Source organism: Scyliorhinus torazame, chromosome 4 (genome assembly GCF_047496885.1).
Source record: "Scyliorhinus torazame isolate Kashiwa2021f chromosome 4, sScyTor2.1, whole genome shotgun sequence".
Classification (NCBI taxonomy): Eukaryota; Metazoa; Chordata; class Chondrichthyes; order Carcharhiniformes; family Scyliorhinidae; genus Scyliorhinus; species Scyliorhinus torazame.
Window position 1 is genome coordinate 353,448,325 of NC_092710.1, and position 21,242 is coordinate 353,469,566.

A 21,242-nucleotide genomic window follows, 5' to 3' on the forward strand; every position below is an offset into this window, starting at 1 on the left:
TATCTAACACTGTACTGTCCCTGTCCTGGGAGTGTTTCATGGGGACAGTGTAGTGGGAGCTTTACTCTGTATCTAACGCTGTGCTGTCCCTGTCCTGCGAGTGTTTGATGGGGACAGTGTAGAGGGAGCTTTACTCTGTATCTAACCCCGTGATGTCCCTGTCCTGGGAGTGTTTGATGGGGACAGTGTAGACGGAGCTTTACTCTGTATTTAACCCCGAGCTGTACCTGTCCTGGGAGTGTTTGATGGGGACAGTGTCGTGGGAGCTTTACTCTGTATCTATCCCTGTGCTGTACCTGTCCTGCGAGTGTTTGATGGGGACAGTGTAGAGGGAGCTTTACTCAGTATCTATCCCCGTGCTGTACCCGTCCTGGGAGTGTTTCATGGGGACAGTGTCGAGGGAGCTTAACTCTGTATCTAACCCCGTGCTGTACCTGTCCTGGGAGTGTTTGATGGGGACAGTGTAGAGGGAGCTTTACTCTGTATCTAACCCCGTGATGTCCCTGTCCTGGGAGTGTTTCATGGGGACAGTGTAGAGGGAGCTTTACTCTGTATCTAACCCTGTGCTGTCCCTGTCCTGGGAGTGTTTCATGGGGACAGTGTAGAGGGAGCTTTACTCTGTATCTAATACTGTGCTGTCCCTGTCCTGCGAGTGTTTGATGGGGACAGTGTAGAGGGACCTTTACTCTGTGTCTAATACTGTGCTGTCCCTGTCCTGCGAGTCTTTGATGGGGACAGTGTAGAGGGAGCTTTACTCTGTCTCTAACCCCGTGATGTCCCTGTCCTGGGAGTGTTAGATGGGGACTGTGCAGAGGGACCTTTACTCTGTATCTAACCCTGTGCTGTCCCTGTCCTGGGAGTGTTTAATGGGGACAGTGTAGAGGGAGCTTTACTCTGTATCTAACCCTGTGCTGTCCCTGTCCTGGGAGTGTTTGATGGGGACAGTGTAGAGGGAGCTTTACTCTGTATCTAACACTGTGCTGTCCCTGTCCTGCGAGTGTTTGATGGGGACAGTGTAGAGGGAGCTTTACTCTGTCTCTAACCCCGTGATGTCCCTGTCCTGGGAGTGTGAGATGGAGACTGTGCAGAGGGACCTTTACTCTGTATCTAACCCTGTGCTGTCCCTGTCCTGGGAGTGTTTCATGGGGACAGTGTAGTGGGAGCTTTACTCTGTATCTAACCCTGTGCTGTCCCTGTCCTGGGAGTGTTTCATGGGGACAGTGTAGAGGGAGCTTTACTCTGTATCTAACCCCGTGATGTCCCTGTCCTGGGAGTGTTAGATGGGGACTGTGCAGAGGGAACTTTACTCTGTATCTAACCCTGTGCTGTACCTGTCCTGGGAGTGTTTGATGGGGACAGTGTAGAGGGACCTTTACTCTGTATCTAACCCCGAGCTGTACCTGTCCTGGGAGTGTTTGTTCGGGACAGTGTAGAGGGAGCTTTACTCTATATCTAACACTGTGCTGTCCTTGTTTTGGGAGTGTTTCATGGGGACAGTGTAGTGGGAGCTTTACTCTGTATCTAACACTGTGCTGTCCCTGTCCTGCGAGTGTTTGATGGGGACAGTGTAGAGGGACCTTTACTCTGTATCTAACCCCGAGCTGTACCTGTCCTGGGAGTGTTTGTTCGGGACAGTGTAGAGGGACCTTTACTCTGTATCTAACCCCGAGCTGTACCTGTCCTGGGAGTGTTGATGGGGACAGTGTAGAGGGAGCTTTACTCTGTATCTAACCCCGTGCTGTACCTGTACTGGGAGTGTTTGATGGAGACAGTGTAGAGGGAACTTTACTCTGTATCTAACCCTGTGCTGTACCTGTCCTGGGAGTGTTTGATGGGGACAGTGTAGAGGGACCTTTACACTGTATCTAACCCCGAGCTGTACCTGTCCTGGGAGTGTTGATGGGGACAGTGTAGAGGGAGCTTTACTCTGTATCTAACCCCGTGATGTCCCTGACCTGGGAGTGTTAGATGGGGACAGTGTAGAGGGACCTTTACTCTGTATCTAACCCTGTGCTGTCCCTGTCCTGTGAGTGTTTGATGGGGACAGTGTAGATGGAGCTTTACTCTGTATCTAACCCCGTGCTGTACCTGTCCTGGGAGTGTTTGATGGGGACAGTGTCGAGGGAGCTTTACTCTGTATCTAACACTGTACTGTCCCTGTCCTGGGAGTGTTTCATGGGGACAGTGTAGTGGGAGCTTTACTCTGTATCTAACACTGTGCTGTCCCTGTCCTGCGAATGTTTGATGGGGACAGTGTAGAGGGAGCTTTACTCTGTATCTAACACCGTGATGTCCCTGTCCTGGGAGTGTTTGATGGGGACAGTGTAGAGGGAGCTTTACTCTGTATCTAACCCTGTGATGTCCCTGTCCTGGGAGTGTTTGATGGGGACAGTGTAGAGGGAGCTTTACTGTGTATCTATCCCCGTGCTGCCCCGGTCCTGGGAGTGTTTGATGGGGACAGTGTAGAGGGAGCTTTACTCTGTCTCTAACCCCGTGATGTCCCTGTCCTGGGAGTGTTCGACCGGGACTGTGCAGAGGGACCTTTACTCTGTATCTAACCCTGTGCTGTCCCTGTCCTGGGAGTGTTTCATGGGGACAGTGTAGAGGGAGCTTTACTCTGTATCTAACCCCGAGCTGTACCTGTCCTGGGAGTGTTTGTTCGGGACAGTGTAGAGGGAGCTTTACTCTATATCTAACACTGTGCTGTCCTTGTTTTGGGAGTGTTTCATGGGGACAGTGTAGTGGGAGCTTTACTCTGTATCTAACACTGTGCTGTCCCTGTCCTGCGAGTGTTTGATGGGGACAGTGTAGAGGGACCTTTACTCTGTATCTAACCCCGAGCTGTACCTGTCCTGGGAGTGTTTGTTCGGGACAGTGGAGAGGGACCTTTACTCTGTATCTAACCCCGAGCTGTACCTGTCCTGGGAGTGTTGATGGGGACAGTGTAGAGGGAGCTTTACTCTGTATCTAACCCCGTGCTGTACCTGTACTGGGAGTGTTTGATGGAGACAGTGTAGAGGGAACTTTACTCTGTATCTAACCCTGTGCTGTACCTGTCCTGGGAGTGTTTGATGGGGACAGTGTAGAGGGACCTTTACACTGTATCTAACCCCGAGCTGTACCTGTCCTGGGAGTGTTGATGGGGACAGTGTAGAGGGAGCTTTACTCTGTATCTAACCCCGTGATGTCCCTGACCTGGGAGTGTTAGATGGGGACAGTGTAGAGGGACCTTTACTCTGTATCTAACCCTGTGCTGTCCCTGTCCTGTGAGTGTTTGATGGGGACAGTGTAGATGGAGCTTTACTCTGTATCTAACCCCGTGCTGTACCTGTCCTGGGAGTGTTTGATGGGGACAGTGTCGAGGGAGCTTTACTCTGTATCTAACACTGTACTGTCCCTGTCCTGGGAGTGTTTCATGGGGACAGTGTAGTGGGAGCTTTACTCTGTATCTAACACTGTGCTGTCCCTGTCCTGCGAATGTTTGATGGGGACAGTGTAGAGGGAGCTTTACTCTGTATCTAACACCGTGATGTCCCTGTCCTGGGAGTGTTTGATGGGGACAGTGTAGAGGGAGCTTTACTCTGTATCTAACCCTGTGATGTCCCTGTCCTGGGAGTGTTTGATGGGGACAGTGTAGAGGGAGCTTTACTGTGTATCTATCCCCGTGCTGCCCCGGTCCTGGGAGTGTTTGATGGGGACAGTGTAGAGGGAGCTTTACTCTGTCTCTAACCCCGTGATGTCCCTGTCCTGGGAGTGTTCGACCGGGACTGTGCAGAGGGACCTTTACTCTGTATCTAACCCTGTGCTGTCCCTGTCCTGGGAGTGTTTCATGGGGACAGTGTAGAGGGAGCTTTACTCTGTATCTAACACTGTGCTGTCCCTGTCCTGAGAGTGTTTGATGGGGACAGTGTAGAGGGACCTTTACTCTGTATCTAACCCTGTGCTGTCCCTGTCCTGGGAGTGTTTGATGGGGACAGTGTAGAGGGAGCTTTACTCTGTATCTAATACTGTGCTGTCCCTGTCCTGCGAGTGTTTGATGGGGACAGTGTAGAGGGACCTTTACTCTGTCTCTAACCCCGTGATGTCCCTGTCCTGGGAGTGTTAGATGGGGACTGTGCAGAGGGACCTTTACTCTGTATCTAACCCTGTGCTGTCCCTGTCCTGGGAGTGTTTAATGGGGACAGTGTAGAGGGAGCTTTACTCTGTATCTAACCCTGTGCTGTCCCTGTCCTGGGAGTGTTTCATGGGGACAGTGTAGTGGGAGCTTTACTCTGTATCTAACCCTGTGCTGTCCCTGTCCTGGGAGTGTTTCATGGGGACAGTGTAGAGGGAGCTTTACTCTGTATCTAACCCTGTGCTGTCCCTGTCCTGGGAGTGTTTCATGGGGACAGTGTAGAGGGAGCTTTACTCTGTATCTAACACTGTGCTGTCCCTGTCCTGCAAGTGTTTGATGGGGACAGTGTAGAGGCAGCTTTACTCTGTATCTAACCCCGTGATGTCCCTGTCCTGGGAGTGTTAGATGGGGACTGTGCAGAGGGACCTTTACTCTGTATCTAACCCCGTGCTGTACCTGTACTGGGAGTGTTTAATGGGGACAGTGTAGAGGGAGCTTTACTCTGTATCTAACACTGTGCTGTCCCTGTCCTGGGAGTGTTTGAAGGGGACAGTGTAGAGGGACCTTTACTCTGTATCTAACCCCGAGCTGTACCTGTCCTGGGAGTGTTTGTTCGGGACAGTGTAGAGGGAGCTTTACTCTGTATCTAACACTGTGCTGTCCTTGTTTTGGGAGTGTTTCATGGGGACAGTGTAGTGGGAGCTTTACTCTGTATCTAATACTGTGCTGTCCCTGTCCTGCGAGTGTTTGATGGGGACAGCGTAGAGGGAGCTTTACTCTGTCTCTAACCCCGTGATGTCTCTGTCCTGGGAGTGTTAGATGGGGACTGTGCAGAGGGACCTTTACTCTGTATCTAACCCTGTGCTGTCCCTGTCCTGGGAGTGTTTAATGGGGACAGTGTAGAGGGATCTTTACTCTGTATCTAACCCTGTGCTGTCCCTGTCCTGGGAGTGTTTGATGGGGACAGTGTAGAGGGAGCTTTACTCTGTATCTAACACTGTGCTGTCCCTGTCCTGCGAGTGTTTGATGGGGACAGTGTAGAGGGAGCTTTACTCTGTCTCTATCCCCGTGATGTCCCTGTCCTGGGAGTGTGAGATGGAGACTGTGCAGAGGGACCTTTACTCTGTATCTAACCCTGTGCTGTCCCTGTCCTGGGAGTGTTTAATGGGGACAGTGTAGAGGGAGCTTTACTCTGTATCTAACACTGTGCTGTCCCTGTCCTGCAAGTGTTTGATAGGGACAGTGTAGAGGCAGCTTTACTCTGTATCTAACCCCGTGATGTCCCTGTCCTGGGAGTGTTAGATGGGGACTGTGCAGAGGGACCTTTACTCTGTATCTAACCCTGTGCTGTCCCTGTCCTGGGAGTGTTTCATGGGGACAGTGTAGTGGGAGCTTTACTCTGTATCTAACACTGTGCTGTCCCTGTCCTGCAAGTGTTTCATGGGGATAGTGTAGAGGGAGCTTTACTCTGTATCTAACCCCGTGCTGTACCTGGACTGGGAGTGTTTGATGGAGACAGTGTAGAGGGAACTTTACTCTGTATCTAACCCCGTGCTGTACCTGTCCTGCGAGTGTTTGATGGGGACAGTGTAGAGGGAGCTTTACTCTGTATCTAACCCCGTGCTGTATCTGTCCTGGGAGTGTTTGATGGGGACAGTGTAGAGGGAGCTTTACTCTGTATCTAACCCCGTGCTGTATCTGTCCTGGGAGTGTTTGATGGGGACAGTGTAGAGGGAACTTCACTCTGTATCTAACCCTGTGCTGTACCTGTCATGGGAGTGTTTGATGGGGACAGTGTAGAGGGAGCTTTACTCTGTATCTATCCCCGTCCTGTACCTGTCCTGGGAGTGTTTGATGGGGACAGTGTAGAGGGAACTTCACTCTGTATCTAACCCTGTGCTGTACCTGTCCTGGGAGTGTTTGACGGGGACAGTGTAGAGGGAACTTCACTCTGTATCTAACCCCGAGCTGTACCTGTCCTGGGAGTGTATGATGGGGACAGTGTAGAGGGAGCTTTACTCTGTATCTAACCCCGAGCTGTACCTGTCCTGGGAGTGTTTGTTCGGGACAGTGTAGAGGGAGCTTTACTCTGTATCTAACACTGTGCTGTCCTTGTTTTGGGAGTGTTTCATGGGGACAGTGTAGTGGGAGCTTTACTCTGTATCTAACACTGTGCTGTCCCTGTCCTGCGAGTGTTTGATGGGGACAGTGTAGAGGGACCTTTACTCTGTATCTAACCCCGTGCTGTACCTGTCCTGGGAGTGTTTGATGGGGACAGTGTAGAGGGAGCTTTACTGTGTATCTATCCCCGTGCTGTCCCTGTCCTGGGAGTGTTTGATGGGGACAGTGTAGAGAGAACTTTACTCTGTATCTAACCCTGTGCTGTACCTGTCCTGGGGGTGTTTGATGGGGACAGTGTAGAGGGAACTTTACTCTGTATCTAACCCTGTGCTGTACCTGTCCTGGGAGTGTTTGATGGGGACAGTGTAGAGGGAACTTTACTCTGTATCTAACCCTGTGCTGTACCTGTCTTGGGAGTGTTTGATGGGGACAGTGTAGAGGGACCTTTACTCTGTATCTAACCCCGAGCTGTACCTGTCCTGGGAGTGTTTGATGGGGACAGTGTCGTAGGAGCTTTACTCTGTATCTATCCCTGTGCTGTACCTGTCCTGCGAGTGTTTGATGGGGACAGTGTAGAGGCAGCTTTACTCTGTATCTAACCCCGTGCTGTACCTGTCCTGGGAGTGTTTCATGGGGATAGTGTAGAGGGAGCTTTACTCTGTATCTAACCCCGTGCTGTACCTGTACTGGGAGTGTTTGATGGAGACAGTGTAGAGGGAACTTTACTCTGTATCTAACCCTGTGCTGTACCTGTCCTGGGAGTGTTTGATGGGGACAGTGTAGAGGGACCTTTACTCTGTATCTAACCCCGAGCTGTACCTGTCCTGGGAGTGTTGATGGGGACAGTGTAGAGGGAGCTTTACTCTGTATCTAACCCCGTGATGTCCCTGACCTGGGAGTGTTAGATGGGGACAGTGTAGAGGGACCTTTACTCTGTATCTAACCCTGTGCTGTCCCTGTCCTGTGAGTGTTTGATGGGGACAGTGTAGATGGAGCTTTACTCTGTATCTAACCCCGTGATGTCCCTGTCCTGGGAGTGTTCGACCGGGACTGTGCAGAGGGACCTTTACTCTGTATCTAACCCTGTGCTGTCCCTGTCCTGGGAGTGTTTAATGGGGACAGTGTAGAGGGAGCTTTACTCTGTATCTAACCCTGTGCTGTCCCTGTCCTGGGAGTGTTTAATGGGGACAGTGTAGAGGGAGCTTTACTCTGTATCTAACCCTGTGCTGTCCCTGTCCTGGGAGTGTTTGATGGGGACAGTGTAGAGGGAGCTTTACTCTGTATCTAACACTGTGCTGTCCCTGTCCTGCGAGTGTTTGATGGGGACAGTGTAGAGGGAGCTTTACTCTGTCTCTAACCCCGTGATGTCCCTGTCCTGGGAGTGTTAGATGGGGACTGTGCAGAGGGACCTTTACTCTGTATCTAACCCTGTGCTGTCCCTGTGCTGGGAGTGTTTAATGGCGACAGTGTAGAGGGAGCTTTACTCTGTATCTAACCCTGTGCTGTCCCTGTCCTGGGAGTGTTTCATGGGGACAGTGTAGTGGGAGCTTTACTCTGTATCTAACACTGTGCTGTCCCTGTCCTGCAAGTGTTTCATGGGGACAGTGTAGAGGCAGCTTTACTCTGTATCTAACCCCGTGCTGTACCTGTCCTGGGAGTGTTTCATGTGGATAGTGTAGAGGGAGCTTTACTCTGTATCTAACCCTGTGCTGTACCTGTCCTGGGAGTGTTTCATGGGGGCAGTGTAGTGGGAGCTTTACTCTGTATCTAACCCTGTGCTGTACCTGTCCTGGGAGTGTTTGATGGGGACAGTGTAGAGGGACCTTTACTCTGTATCTAACCCCGAGCTGTACCTGTCCTGGGAGTGTTTGTTCGGGACAGTGTAGAGGGACCTTTACTCTGTATCTAACACTGTGCTGTCCCTGTCCTGGGAGTGTTTCATGGGGACAGTGTAGTGGGAGCTTTACTCTGTATCTAACACTTTGCTGTCCCTGTCCTGCGAGTGTTTGATGGGGACAGTGTAGAGGGAGATCTACTCTGTATCTAACCCCGTGCTGTACCTGTCCTGGGAGTGTTTGATGGGGACAGTGTAGAGGAAGCTTTACTCTGTATCTAACCCCGTGCTGTACCTGTACTGGGAGTGTTTGATGGGGACTGTGCAGAGGGACCTTTACTCTGTATCTAACCCTGTGCTGTCCCTGTCCTGGGAGTGTTTCATGGGGACAGTGTAGTGGGAGCTTTACTCTGTATCTAACGTGTGCTGTCCCTGTCCTGGGAGTGTTTGATGGGGACAGTGTCGAGAGAGCTTTACTCTGTATCTATCCCCATGCTGTCCCTGTCCTGGGAGTGTTTGATGGGGACAGTGTAGATGGAGCTTTACTCTGTATCTAACCCCGTGCTGTACCTGTCCTGGGAGTGTTTGATGGGGACAGTGTCAAGGGAGCTTTACTCTGTATCTCACACTGTACTGTCCCTGTCCTGGGAGTGTTTCATGGGGACGGTGTAGTGGGAGCTTTACTCTGTATCTAACACTGTGCTGTCCCTGTCCTGCGAGTGTTTGATGGGGACAGTGTGGAGGGAGCTTTACTCTGTATCTAACCCCGTGATGTCCCTGTCCTGGGAGTGTTTGATGGGGACAGTGTGGACGGAGCTTTACTCTGTATCTAACCCCGTGCTGCACCTGTCCTGGGAGTGTTTGATGGGGACAGTGTAGAGGGAGCTTTACTGTGTATCTATCCCCGTGCTGTCCCGGTCCTGGGAGTGTTTGATGGGGACAGTGTAGAGAGAACTTTACTCTGTATCTAACCCTGTGCTGTACCTGTCCTGGGGGTGTTTGATGGGGACAGTGTAGAGGGAACTTTACTCTGTATCTAACCCTGTGCTGTACCTGTCCTGGGAGTGTTTGATGGGGACAGTGTAGAGGGACCTTTACTCTGTATCTAACCCCGTGCTGTCCCTGTCCTGGGAGTGTTTGATGGGGACAGTGTCGAGGGAGCTTTACTCTGTATCTAACGTGTGCTGTCCCTGTCCTGGGAGTGTTTGATGGGGACTGTGTAGAGAGAGCTTTACTCTGTATCTAACCCCGTGCTGTCCCTGTCCTGGGAGTGTTTGATGGGGACAGTGTAGATGGAGCTTTACTCTGTGTCTAACCCTGTGCTGTACCTGTCCTGGGAGTGTTTGATGGAGACAGTGTGGAGGGAGCTTTACTCCGTATCTAACCCCGTGCTGTTCCCGGCCTGGGAGTGTTTGATGGGGACAGTGTAGAATGAGCTTTACTCTTTATCTAACCCCGTGCTGTACCTGTCCTGGGGGTGTTTGTTGGGGACAATGTAGCGGGGATTTACCCTGTATCTAACCCCGTGCTGAACCTGTCCTGGGAGTGTTTGATGGGGACAGTGTAGAGGTAGCTTTACTCTGTACCTAACCCCGTGCTGTACCTGTCCTGGGGTGTTTGATGGGGACAGTGTAGAGGGAGCTTTACTCTGTATCTAACCCTGTGCTGTACCTGTCCTGGGAGTGTTTCATGGGGACAGTGTAGTGGGAGCTTTACTCTGTATCTAACCCTGTGCTGTACCTGTCCTGGGAGTGTTTGATGGAGACAGTGTAGAGGGAGCTTAACTCTGTATCTGACCCCGTGCTGTACCTGTCCTGGGAGTGTTTGATGGGGACAGTGTAGAGGGACCTTTACTCTGTATCTAACCCCGAGCTGTACCAGTCCTGGGAGTGTTTGTTCGGGACAGTGTGGAGGGAGCTTTACTCTGTATCTAACCCCGTGCTGTACCTGTCCTGGGAGTGTTTGTTCGGGACAGTGTAGAGGGACCTTTACTCTGTATCTAACCCCGTGCTGTACCTGTCCTGGGAGTGTTGATGGGGACAGTGTAGAGGGAGCTTTACTCTGTATCTAACCCCGTGATGTCCCTGTCCTGGGAGTGTTTGATGGGGACAGTGTAGAGGGACCTTTACTCTGTATCTAACCCTGTGCTGTCCCTGTCCTGGGAGTGTTTGATGGGGACAGTGTAGAGGGAGCTTTACTCTGTATCTAACACTGTGCTGTCCCTGTCCTGGGAGTGTTTCATGGGGACAGTGTAGTGGGAGCTTTACTCTGTATCTAACACTTTGCTGTCCCTGTCCTGCGAGTGTTTGATGGGGACAGTGTAGAGGGAGATCTACTCTGTATCTAACCACGTGCTGTACCTGTCCTGGGAGTGTTTGATGGGGACAGTGTAGAGGAAGCTTTACTCTGTATCTAACCCCGAGCTGTACCTGTACTGGGAGTGTTTGATGGGGACTGTGCAGAGGGACCTTTACTCTGTATCTAACCCTGTGCTGTCCCTGTCCTGGGAGTGTTTCATGGGGACAGTGTAGTGGGAGCTTTACTCTGTATCTAACGTGTGCTGTCCCTGTCCTGGGAGTGTTTCATGGGGACAGTGTCGAGAGAGCTTTACTCTGTATCTATCCCCATGCTGTCCCTGTCCTGGGAGTGTTTGATGGGGACAGTGTAGATGGAGCTTTACTCTGTATCTAACCCCGTGCTGTACCTGTCCTGGGAGTGTTTGATGGGGACAGTGTCGAGGGAGCTTTACTCTGTATCTCACACTGTACTGTCCCTGTCCTGGGAGTGTTTCATGGGGACGGTGTAGTGGGAGCTTTACTCTGTATCTAACACTGTGCTGTCCCTGTCCTGCGAGTGTTTGATGGGGACAGTGTGGAGGGAGCTTTACTCTGTATCTAACCCCGTGATGTCCCTGTCCTGGGAGTGTTTGATGGGGACAGTGTAGAGGGAGCTTTACTCTGTATCTAACCCCGTGCTGCACCTGTCCTGGGAGTGTTTGATGGGGACAGTGTAGAGAGAACTTTACTCTGTATCTAACCCTGTGCTGTACCTGTCCTGGGGGTGTTTGATGGGGACAGTGTAGAGGGAACTTTACTCTGTATCTAACCCTGTGCTGTACCTGTCCTGGGAGTGTTTGATGGGGACAGTGTAGAGGGACCTTTACTCTGTATCTAACCCCGTGCTGTCCCTGTCCTGGGAGTGTTTGATGGGGACAGTGTCGAGGGAGCTTTACTCTGTATCTAACGTGTGCTGTCCCTGTCCTGGGAGTGTTTGATGGGGACTGTGTAGAGAGAGCTTTACTCTGTATCTAACCCCGTGCTGTCCCTGTCCTGGGAGTGTTCGATGGGGACAGTGTAGATGGAGCTTTACTCTGTGTCTAACCCTGTGCTGTACCTGTCCTGGGAGTGTTTGATGGAGACAGTGTGGAGGGAGCTTTACTCCGTATCTAACCCCGTGCTGTTCCCGGCCTGGGAGTGTTTGATGGGGACAGTGTAGAATGAGCTTTACTCTGTATCTAACCCCGTGCTGTACCTGTCCTGGGGGTGTTTGTTGGGGACAATGTAGCGGGGATTTACCCTGTATCTAACCCCGTGCTGAACCTGTCCTGGGAGTGTTTGATGGGGACAGTGTAGAGGTAGCTTTACTCTGTACCTAACCCCGTGCTGTACCTGTCCTGGAGTGTTTGATGGGGACAGTGTAGAGGGAGCTTTACTCTGTATCTAACCCTGTGCTGTCCCTGTCCTGGGAGTGTTTCATGGGGACAGTGTAGTGGGAGCTTTACTCTGTATCTAACACTGTGCTGTCCCTGTCCTGCAAGTGTTTGATGGGGACAGTGTAGAGGCAGCTTTACTCTGTATCTAACCCTGTGCTGTACCTGTCCTGGGAGTGTTTGATGGGGACAGTGTAGAGGGACCTTTACTCTGTATCTAACCCCGAGCTGTACCTGTCCTGGGAGTGTTTGTTCGGGACAGTGTAGAGGGACCTTTACTCTGTATCTAACCCTGTGCTGTACCTGTCCTGGGAGTGTTTGATGGGGACAGTGTAGAGGGACCTTTACTCTGTATCTAACCCCGAGCTGTACCTGTCCTGGGAGTGTTTGATGGCGACAGTGTCGTAGGAGCTTTACTCTGGATCTAACCCTGTGCTGTACCTGTCCTGGGAGTGTTTGATGGGGACAGTGTAGAGGGAGCTTTACTCTGTATCTAACCCCGTGCTGTACCTGTCTTGGGAGTGTTTGATGGGGACAGTGTAGAGGGACCTTTACTCTGTATCTAACCCCGAGCTGTACCTGTCCTGGGAGTGTTTGATGGGGACAGTGTCGTAGGAGCTTTGCTCTGTATCTATCCCTGTGCTGTACCTGTCCTGCGAGTGTTTGATGGGGACAGTGTAGAGGCAGCTTTACTCTGTATCTAACCCCGTGCTGTACCTGTCCTGGGAGTGTTTCATGGGGATAGTGTAGAGGGAGCTTTACTCTGTATCTAACCCCGTGCTGTACCTGTACTGGGAGTGTTTGATGGAGACAGTGTAGAGGGAACTTTACTCTGTATCTAACCCTGTGCTGTACCTGTCCTGGGAGTGTTTGATGGGGACAGTGTAGAGGGACCTTTACTCTGTATCTAACCCCGAGCTGTACCTGTCCTGGGAGTGTTGATGGGGACAGTGTAGAGGGAGCTTTACTCTGTATCTAACCCCGTGATGTCCCTGACCTGGGAGTGTTAGATGGGGACAGTGTAGAGGGACCTTTACTCTGTATCTAACCCTGTGCTGTCCCTGTCCTGTGAGTGTTTGATGGGGACAGTGTAGATGGAGCTTTACTCTGTATCTAACCCCGTGCTGTACCTGTCCTGGGAGTGTTTGATGGGGACAGTGTCGAGGGAGCTTTACTCTGTATCTAACACTGTACTGTCCCTGTCCTGGGAGTGTTTCATGGGGACAGTGTAGTGGGAGCTTTACTCTGTATCTAACACTGTGCTGTCCCTGTCCTGCGAATGTTTGATGGGGACAGTGTAGAGGGAGCTTTACTCTGTATCTAACCCCGTGATGTCCCTGTCCTGGGAGTGTTTGTTGGGGACAGTGTAGAGGGAGCTTTACTCTGTATCTAACCCCGTGATGTCCCTGTCCTGGGAGTGTTTGATGGGGACAGTGTAGAGGGAGCTTTACTGTGTATCTATCCCCGTGCTGTCCCGGTCCTGGGAGTGTTTGATGGGGACAGTGTAGAGGGAGCTTTACTCTGTCTCTAACCCCGTGATGTCCCTGTCCTGGGAGTGTTCGACCGGGACTGTGCAGAGGGACCTTTCCTCTGTATCTAACCCTGTGCTGTCCCTGTCCTGGGAGTGTTTAATGGGGACAGTGTAGAGGGATCTTTACTCTGTATCTAACCCTGTGCTGTCCCTGTCCTGGGAGTGTTTGATGGGGACAGTGTAGAGGGAGCTTTACTCTGTCTCTAACCCCGTGATGTCCCTGTCCTGGGAGTGTGAGATGGAGACTGTGCAGAGGGACCTTTACTCTGTATCTAACCCTGTGCTGTCCCTGTCCTGGGAGTGTTTAATGGGGACAGTGTAGAGGGAGCTTTACTCTGTATCTAACACTGTGCTGTCCCTGTCCTGCAAGTGTTTGATAGGGACAGTGTAGAGGCAGCTTTACTCTGTATCTAACCCCGTGATGTCCCTGTCCTGGGAGTGTTAGATGGGGACTGTGCAGAGGGACCTTTACTCTGTATCTAACCCTGTGCTGTCCCTGTCCTGGGAGTGTTTCATGGGGACAGTGTAGTGGGAGCTTTACTCTGTATCTAACACTGTGCTGTCCCTGTCCTGCAAGTGTTTCATGGGGATAGTGTAGAGGGAGCTTTACTCTGTATCTAACCCCGTGCTGTACCTGGACTGGGAGTGTTTGATGGAGACAGTGTAGAGGGAGCTTTACTCTGTATCTAACCCCGTGCTGTACCTGTCCTGGGAGTGTTTGATGGGGACAGTGTAGAGGGAACTTCACTCTGTATCTAACCCTGTGCTGTACCTGTCATGGGAGTGTTTGATGGGGACAGTGTAGAGGGACCTTTACTCTGTATCTAACCCCGAGCTGTACCTGTCCTGGGAGTGTTTGTTCGGGACAGTGTAGAGGGAGCTTTACTCTGTATCTAACACTGTGCTGTCCTTGTTTTGGGAGTGTTTCATGGGGACAGTGTATTGGGAGCTTTACTCTGTATCTAACACTGTGCTGTCCCTGTCCTGCGAGTGTTTGATGGGGACAGTGTAGAGGGACCTTTACTCTGTATCTAACCCCGTGATGTCCCTGTCCGGGGAGTGTTTGATGGGGACAGTGTAGACGGAGCTTTACTCTGTATCTAACCCCGTGCTGTACCTGTCCTGGGAGTGTTTGATGGGGACAGTGTAGAGGGAGCTTTACTGTGTATCTATCCCCGTGCTGTCCCTGTCCTGGGAGTGTTTGATGGGGACAGTGTAGAGAGAACTTTACTCTGTATCTAACCCTGTGCTGTACCTGTCCTGGTGGTGTTTGATGGGGACAGTGTAGAGGGAACTTTACTCTGTATCTAACCCTGTGCTGTACCTGTCCTGGGAGTGTTTGATTGGGACAGTGTAGAGGGAACTTTACTCTGTATCTAACCCTGTGCTGTACCTGTCTTGGGAGTGTTTGATGGGGACAGTGTAGAGGGACCTTTACTCTGTATCTAACCCCGAGCTGTACCTGTCCTGGGAGTGTTTGATGGGGACAGTGTAGATGGAGCTTTACTCTGTATCTAACCCCGTGCTGTACCTGTCCTGGGAGTGTTTGATGGGGACAGTGTCGAGGGAGCTTTACTCTGTATCTAACACTGTACTGTCCCTGTCCTGGGAGTGTTTCATGGGGACAGTGTAGTGGGAGCTTTACTCTGTATCTAACACTGTGCTGTCCCTGTCCTGCGAATGTTTGATGGGGACAGTGTAGAGGGAGCTTTACTCTGTATCTAACCCCGTGATGTCCCTGTCCTGGGAGTGTTTGTTGGGGACAGTGTAGAGGGAGCTTTACTCTGTATCTAACCCCGTGATGTCCCTGTCCTGGGAGTGTTTGATGGGGACAGTGTAGAGGGAGCTTTACTGTGTATCTATCCCCGTGCTGTCCCGGTCCTGGGAGTGTTTGATGGGGACAGTGTAGAGGGAGCTTTACTCTGTCTCTAACCCCGTGATGTCCCTGTCCTGGGAGTGTTCGACCGGGACTGTGCAGAGGGACCTTTACTCTGTATCTAACCCTGTGCTGTCCCTGTCCTGGGAGTGTTTAATGGGCACAGTGTAGAGGGAGCTTTACTCTGTATCTAACCCTGTGCTGTCCCTGTCCTGGGAGTGTTTAATGGGGACAGTGTAGAGGGAGCTTTACTCTGTATCTAACCCTGTGCTGTCCCTGTCCTGGGAGTGTTTGATGGGGACAGTGTAGAGGGACCTTTACTCTGTATCTAACCCCGAGCTGTACCTGTCCTGGGAGTGTTTGTTCGGGACAGTGTAGAGGGAGCTTTACTCTGTATCTAACACTGTGCTGTCCTTGTTTTGGGAGTGTTTCATGGGGACAGTGTAGTGGGAGCTTTACTCTGTATCTAATACTGTGCTGTCCCTGTCCTGCGAGTGTTTGATGGGGACAGTGTAGAGGGAGCTTTACTCTGTCTCTAACCCCGTGATGTCCCTGTCCTGGGAGTGTTAGATGGGGACTGTGCAGAGGGACCTTTACTCTGTATCTAACCCTGTGCTGTCCCTGTCCTGGGAGTGTTTAATGGGGACAGTGTAGAGGGATCTTTACTCTGTATCTAACCCTGTGCTGTCCCTGTCCTGGGAGTGTTTGATGGGGACAGTGTAGAGGGAGCTTTACTCTGTCTCTAACCCCGTGATGTCCCTGTCCTGGGAGTGTGAGATGGAGACTGTGCAGAGGGACCTTTACTCTGTATCTAACCCTGTGCTGTCCCTGTCCTGGGAGTGTTTAATGGGGACAGTGTAGAGGGAGCTTTACTCTGTATCTAACACTGTGCTGTCCCTGTCCTGCAAGTGTTTGATAGGGACAGTGTAGAGGCAGCTTTACTCTGTATCTAACCCCGTGATGTCCCTGTCCTGGGAGTGTTAGATGGGGACTGTGCAGAGGGACCTTTACTCTGTATCTAACCCTGTGCTGTCCCTGTCCTGGGAGTGTTTCATGGGGACAGTGTAGTGGGAGCTTTACTCTGTATCTAACACTGTGCTGTCCCTGTCCTGCAAGTGTTTCATGGGGATAGTGTAGAGGGAGCTTTACTCTGTATCTAACCCCGTGCTGTACCTGGACTGGGAGTGTTTGATGGAGACAGTGTAGAGGGAGCTTTACTCTGTATCTAACCCCGTGCTGTACCTGTCCTGGGAGTGTTTGATGGGGACAGTGTAGAGGGAACTTCACTCTGTATCTAACCCTGTGCTGTACCTGTCATGGGAGTGTTTGATGGGGACAGTGTAGAGGGACCTTTACTCTGTATCTAACCCCGAGCTGTACCTGTCCTGGGAGTGTTTGTTCGGGACAGTGTAGAGGGAGCTTTACTCTGTATCTAACACTGTGCTGTCCTTGTTTTGGGAGTGTTTCATGGGGACAGTGTAGTGGGAGCTTTACTCTGTATCTAACCCCGTGCTGTACCTGTCCTGGGAGTGTTTGATGGGGACAGTGTAGAGGGAGCTTTACTGTGTATCTATCCCCGTGCTGTCCCTGTCCTGGGAGTGTTTGATGGGGACAGTGTAGAGAGAACTTTACTCTGTATCTAACCCTGTGCTGTACCTGTCCTGGTGGTGTTTGATGGGGACAGTGTAGAGGGAACTTTACTCTGTATCTAACCCTGTGCTGTACCTGTCCTGGGAGTGTTTGATTGGGACAGTGTAGAGGGAACTTTACTCTGTATCTAACCCTGTGCTGTACCTGTCTTGGGAGTGTTTGATGGGGACAGTGTAGAGGGACCTTTACTCTGTATCTAACCCCGAGCTGTACCTGTCCTGGGAGTGTTTGATGGGGACAGTGTCGTAGGAGCTTTACTCTGTATCTATCCCTGTGCTGTACCTGTCCTGCGAGTGTTTGATGGGGACAGTGTAGAGGCAGCTTTACTCTGTATCTAACCCCGTGCTGTACCTGTCCTGGGAGTGTTTCATGGGGATAGTGTAGAGGGAGCTTTACTCTGTATCTAACCCCGTGCTGTACCTGTACTGGGAGTGTTTGATGGAGACAGTGTAGAGGGAACTTTACTCTGTATCTAACCCTGTGCTGTACCTGTCCTGGGAGTGTTTGATGGGGACAGTGTAGAGGGACCTTTACTCTGTATCTAACCCCGAGCTGTACCTGTCCTGGGAGTGTTGATGGGGACAGTGTAGAGGGAGCTTTACTCTGTATCTAACCCCGTGATGTCCCTGACCTGGGAGTGTTAGATGGGGACAGTGTAGAGGGACCTTTACTATGTATCCATCCCTGTGCTGTCCCTGTCCTGTGAGTGTTTGATGGGGACAGTGTAGATGGAGCTTTACTCTGTATCTAACCCCGTGCTGTACCTGTCCTGGGAGTGTTTGATGGGGACAGTGTCGAGGGAGCTTTACTCTGTATCTAACACTGTACTGTCCCTGTCCTGGGAGTGTTTCATGGGGACAGTGTAGTGGGAGCTTTACTCTGTATCTAACACTGTGCTGTCCCTGTCCTGCGAATGTTTGATGGGGACAGTGTAGAGGGAGCTTTACTCTGTATCTAACCCCGTGATGTCCCTGTCCTGGGAGTGTTTGTTGGGGACAGTGTAGAGGGAGCTTTACTCTGTATCTAACCCCGTGATGTCCCTGTCCTGGGAGTGTTTGATGGGGACAGTGTAGAGGGAGCTTTACTGTGTATCTATCCCCGTGCTGTCCCGGTCCTGGGAGTGTTTGATGGGGACAGTGTAGAGGGAGCTTTACTCTGTCTCTAACCCCGTGATGTCCCTGTCCTGGGAGTGTTCGACCGGGACTGTGCAGAGGGACCTTTACTCTGTATCTAACCCTGTGCTGTCCCTGTCCTGGGAGTGTTTAATGGGGACAGTGTAGAGGGAGCTTTACTCTGTATCTAACCCTGTGCTGTCCCTGTCCTGGGAGTGTTTAATGGGGACAGTGTAGAGGGAGCTTTACTCTGTATCTAACCCTGTGCTGTCCCTGTCCTGGGAGTGTTTGATGGGGACAGTGTAGAGGGAGCTTTACTCTGTATCTAACACTGTGCTGTCCCTGTCCTGCGAGTGTTTGATGGGGACAGTGTAGAGGGAGCTTTACTCTGTCTCTAACCCCGTGATGTCCCTGTCCTGGGAGTGTTAGATGGGGACTGTGCAGAGGGACCTTTACTCTGTATCTAACCCTGTGCTGTCCCTGTGCTGGGAGTGTTTAATGGCGACAGTGTAGAGGGAGCTTTACTCTGTATCTAACCCTGTGCTGTCCCTGTCCTGGGAGTGTTTCATGGGGACAGTGTAGTGGGAGCTTTACTCTGTATCTAACACTGTGCTGTCCCTGTCCTGCAAGTGTTTGATGGGGACAGTGTAGAGGGAGCTTTACTCTGTATCTAACCCCGTGCTGTACCTGTCCTGGGAGTGTTAGATGGGGACAGTGTAGAGGCAGCTTTACTCTGTATCTAACCCCGTGCTGTACCTGTCCTGGGAGTGTTTCATGTGGATAGTGTAGAGGGAGCTTTACTCTGTATCTAACCCTGTGCTGTACCTGTCCTGGGAGTGTTTCATGGGGGCAGTGTAGTGGGAGCTTTACTCTGTATCTAACCCTGTGCTGTACCTGTCCTGGGAGTGTTTGATGGGGACAGTGTAGAGGGAGCTTTACTCTGTATCTAACCCCGTGCTGTACCTGCCCTGGGAGTGTTTGATGGGGACAGTGTAGAGGGACCTTTACTCTGTATCTAACCCCGAGCTGTACCTGTCCTGGGAGTGTTTGTTCGGGACAGTGTAGAGGGACCTTTACTCTGTATCTAACCCCGTGCTGTACCTGTCCTGGGAGTGTTTGATGGGGACAGTGTAGAGGGACCTTTACTCTGTATCTAACACTGTGCTGTCCCTGTCCTGGGAGTGTTTCATGGGGACAGTGTAGTGGGAGCTTTACTCTGTATCTAACACTTTGCTGTCCCTGTCCTGCGAGTGTTTGATGGGGACAGTGTAGAGGGAGATCTACTCTGTATCTAACCCCGTGCTGTACCTGTCCTGGGAGTGTTTGATGGGGACAGTGTAGAGGAAGCTTTACTCTGTATCTAACCCCGTGCTGTACCTGTACTGGGAGTGTTTGATGGGGACTGTGCAGAGGGACCTTTACTCTGTATCTAACCCTGTGCTGTCCCTGTCCTGGGAGTGTTTCATGGGGACAGTGTAGTGGGAGCTTTACTCTGTATCTAACGTGTGCTGTCCCTGTCCTGGGAGTGTTTGATGGGGACAGTGTCGAGAGAGCTTTACTCTGTATCTATCCCCATGCTGTCCCTGTCCTGGGAGTGTTTGATGGGGACAGTGTAGATGGAGCTTTACTCTGTATCTAACCCCGTGCTGTACCTGTCCTGGGAGTGTTTGATGGGGACAGTGTCGAGGGAGCTTTACTCTGTATCTCACACTGTACTGTCCCTGTCCTGGGAGTGTTTCATGGGGACGGTGTAGTGGGAGCTTTACTCTGTATCTAACACTGTGCTGTCCCTGTCCTGCGAGTGTTTGATGGGGACAGTGTGGAGGGAGCTTTACTCTGTATCTAACCCCGTGATGTCCCTGTCCTGGGAGTGTTTGATGGGGACAGTGTGGACGGAGCTTTACTCTGTATCTAACCCCGTGCTGCACCTGTCCTGGGAGTGTTTGATGGGGACAGTGTAGAGAGAACTTTACTCTGTATCTAACCCTGTGCTGTACCTGTCCTGGGGGTGTTTGATGGGGACAGTGTAGAGGGAACTTTACTCTGTATCTAACCCTGTGCTGTACCTGTCCTGGGAGTGTTTGATGGGGACAGTGTAGAGGGACCTTTACTCTGTATCTAACCCCGTGCTGTCCCTGTCCTGGGAGTGTTTGATGGGGACAGTGTCGAGGGAGCTTTACTCTGTATCTAACGTGTGCTGTCCCTGTCCTGGGAGTGTTTGATGGGGACTGTGTAGAGAGAGCTTAACTCTGTATCTAACCCCGTGCTGTCCCTGTCCTGGGAGTGTTTGATGGGGACAGTGTAGATGGAGCTTTACTCTGTGTCTAACCCTGTGCTGTACCTGTCCTGGGAGTGTTTGATGGAGACAGTGTGGAGGGAGCTTTACTCCGTATCTAACCCCGTGCTGTTCCCGGCCTGGGAGTGTTTGATGGGGACAGTGTAGAATGAGCTTTACTCTTTATCTAACCCCGTGCTGTACCTGTCCTGGGGGTGTTTGTTGGGGACAATGTAGCGGGGATTTACCCTGTATCTAACCCCGTGCTGAACCTGTCCTGGGAGTGTTTGATGGGGACAGTGTAGAGGTAGCTTTACTCTGTACCTAACCCCGTGCTGTACCTGTCCTGGGGTGTTTGATGGGGACAGTGTAGAGGGAGCTTTACTCTGTATCTAACCCTGTGCTGTACCTGTCCTGGGAGTGTTTCATGGGGACAGTGTAGTGGGAGCTTTACTCTGTATCTAACCCTGTGCTGTACCTGTCCTGGGAGTGGTTGATGGGGACAGTGTAGAGGGACCTTTACTCTGTATCTAACCCCGAGCTGTACCAGTCCTGGGAGTGTTTGTTCGGGACAGTGTAGAGGGACCTTTACTCTGTATCTAACCCCGTGCTGTACCTGTCCTGGGAGTGTTGATGGGGACAGTGTAGAGGGAGCTTTACTCTGTATCTAACCCCGTGATGTCCCTGTCCTGGGAGTGTTAGATGGGGACAGTGTAGAGGGACCTTTACTCTGTATCTAACCCTGTGCTGTCCCTGTCCTGGGAGTGTTTGATGGGGACAGTGTAGAGGGAGCTTTACTCTGTATCTAACACTGTGCTGTCCCTGTCCTGGGAGTGTTTCATGGGGACAGTGTAGTGGGAGCTTTACTCTGTATCTAACACTTTGCTGTCCCTGTCCTGCGAGTGTTTGATGGGGACAGTGTAGAGGGAGCTTTACTCTGTATCTAACCACGTGCTGTACCTGTCCTGGGAGTGTTTGATGGGGACAGTGTAGAGGAAGCTTTACTCTGTATCTAACCCC

The 21,242-nt window shown here is 51.5% G+C and overlaps 1 protein-coding gene across 1 annotated transcript in view; it reads left to right on the top strand.

Moving 5' to 3' along the window:
- nvl (nuclear VCP like) overlaps positions 1–21,242 on the top strand; it is a 368,828-nt gene that overhangs the window by 17,071 nt on the left and 330,515 nt on the right. The window lies entirely within an intron of this gene.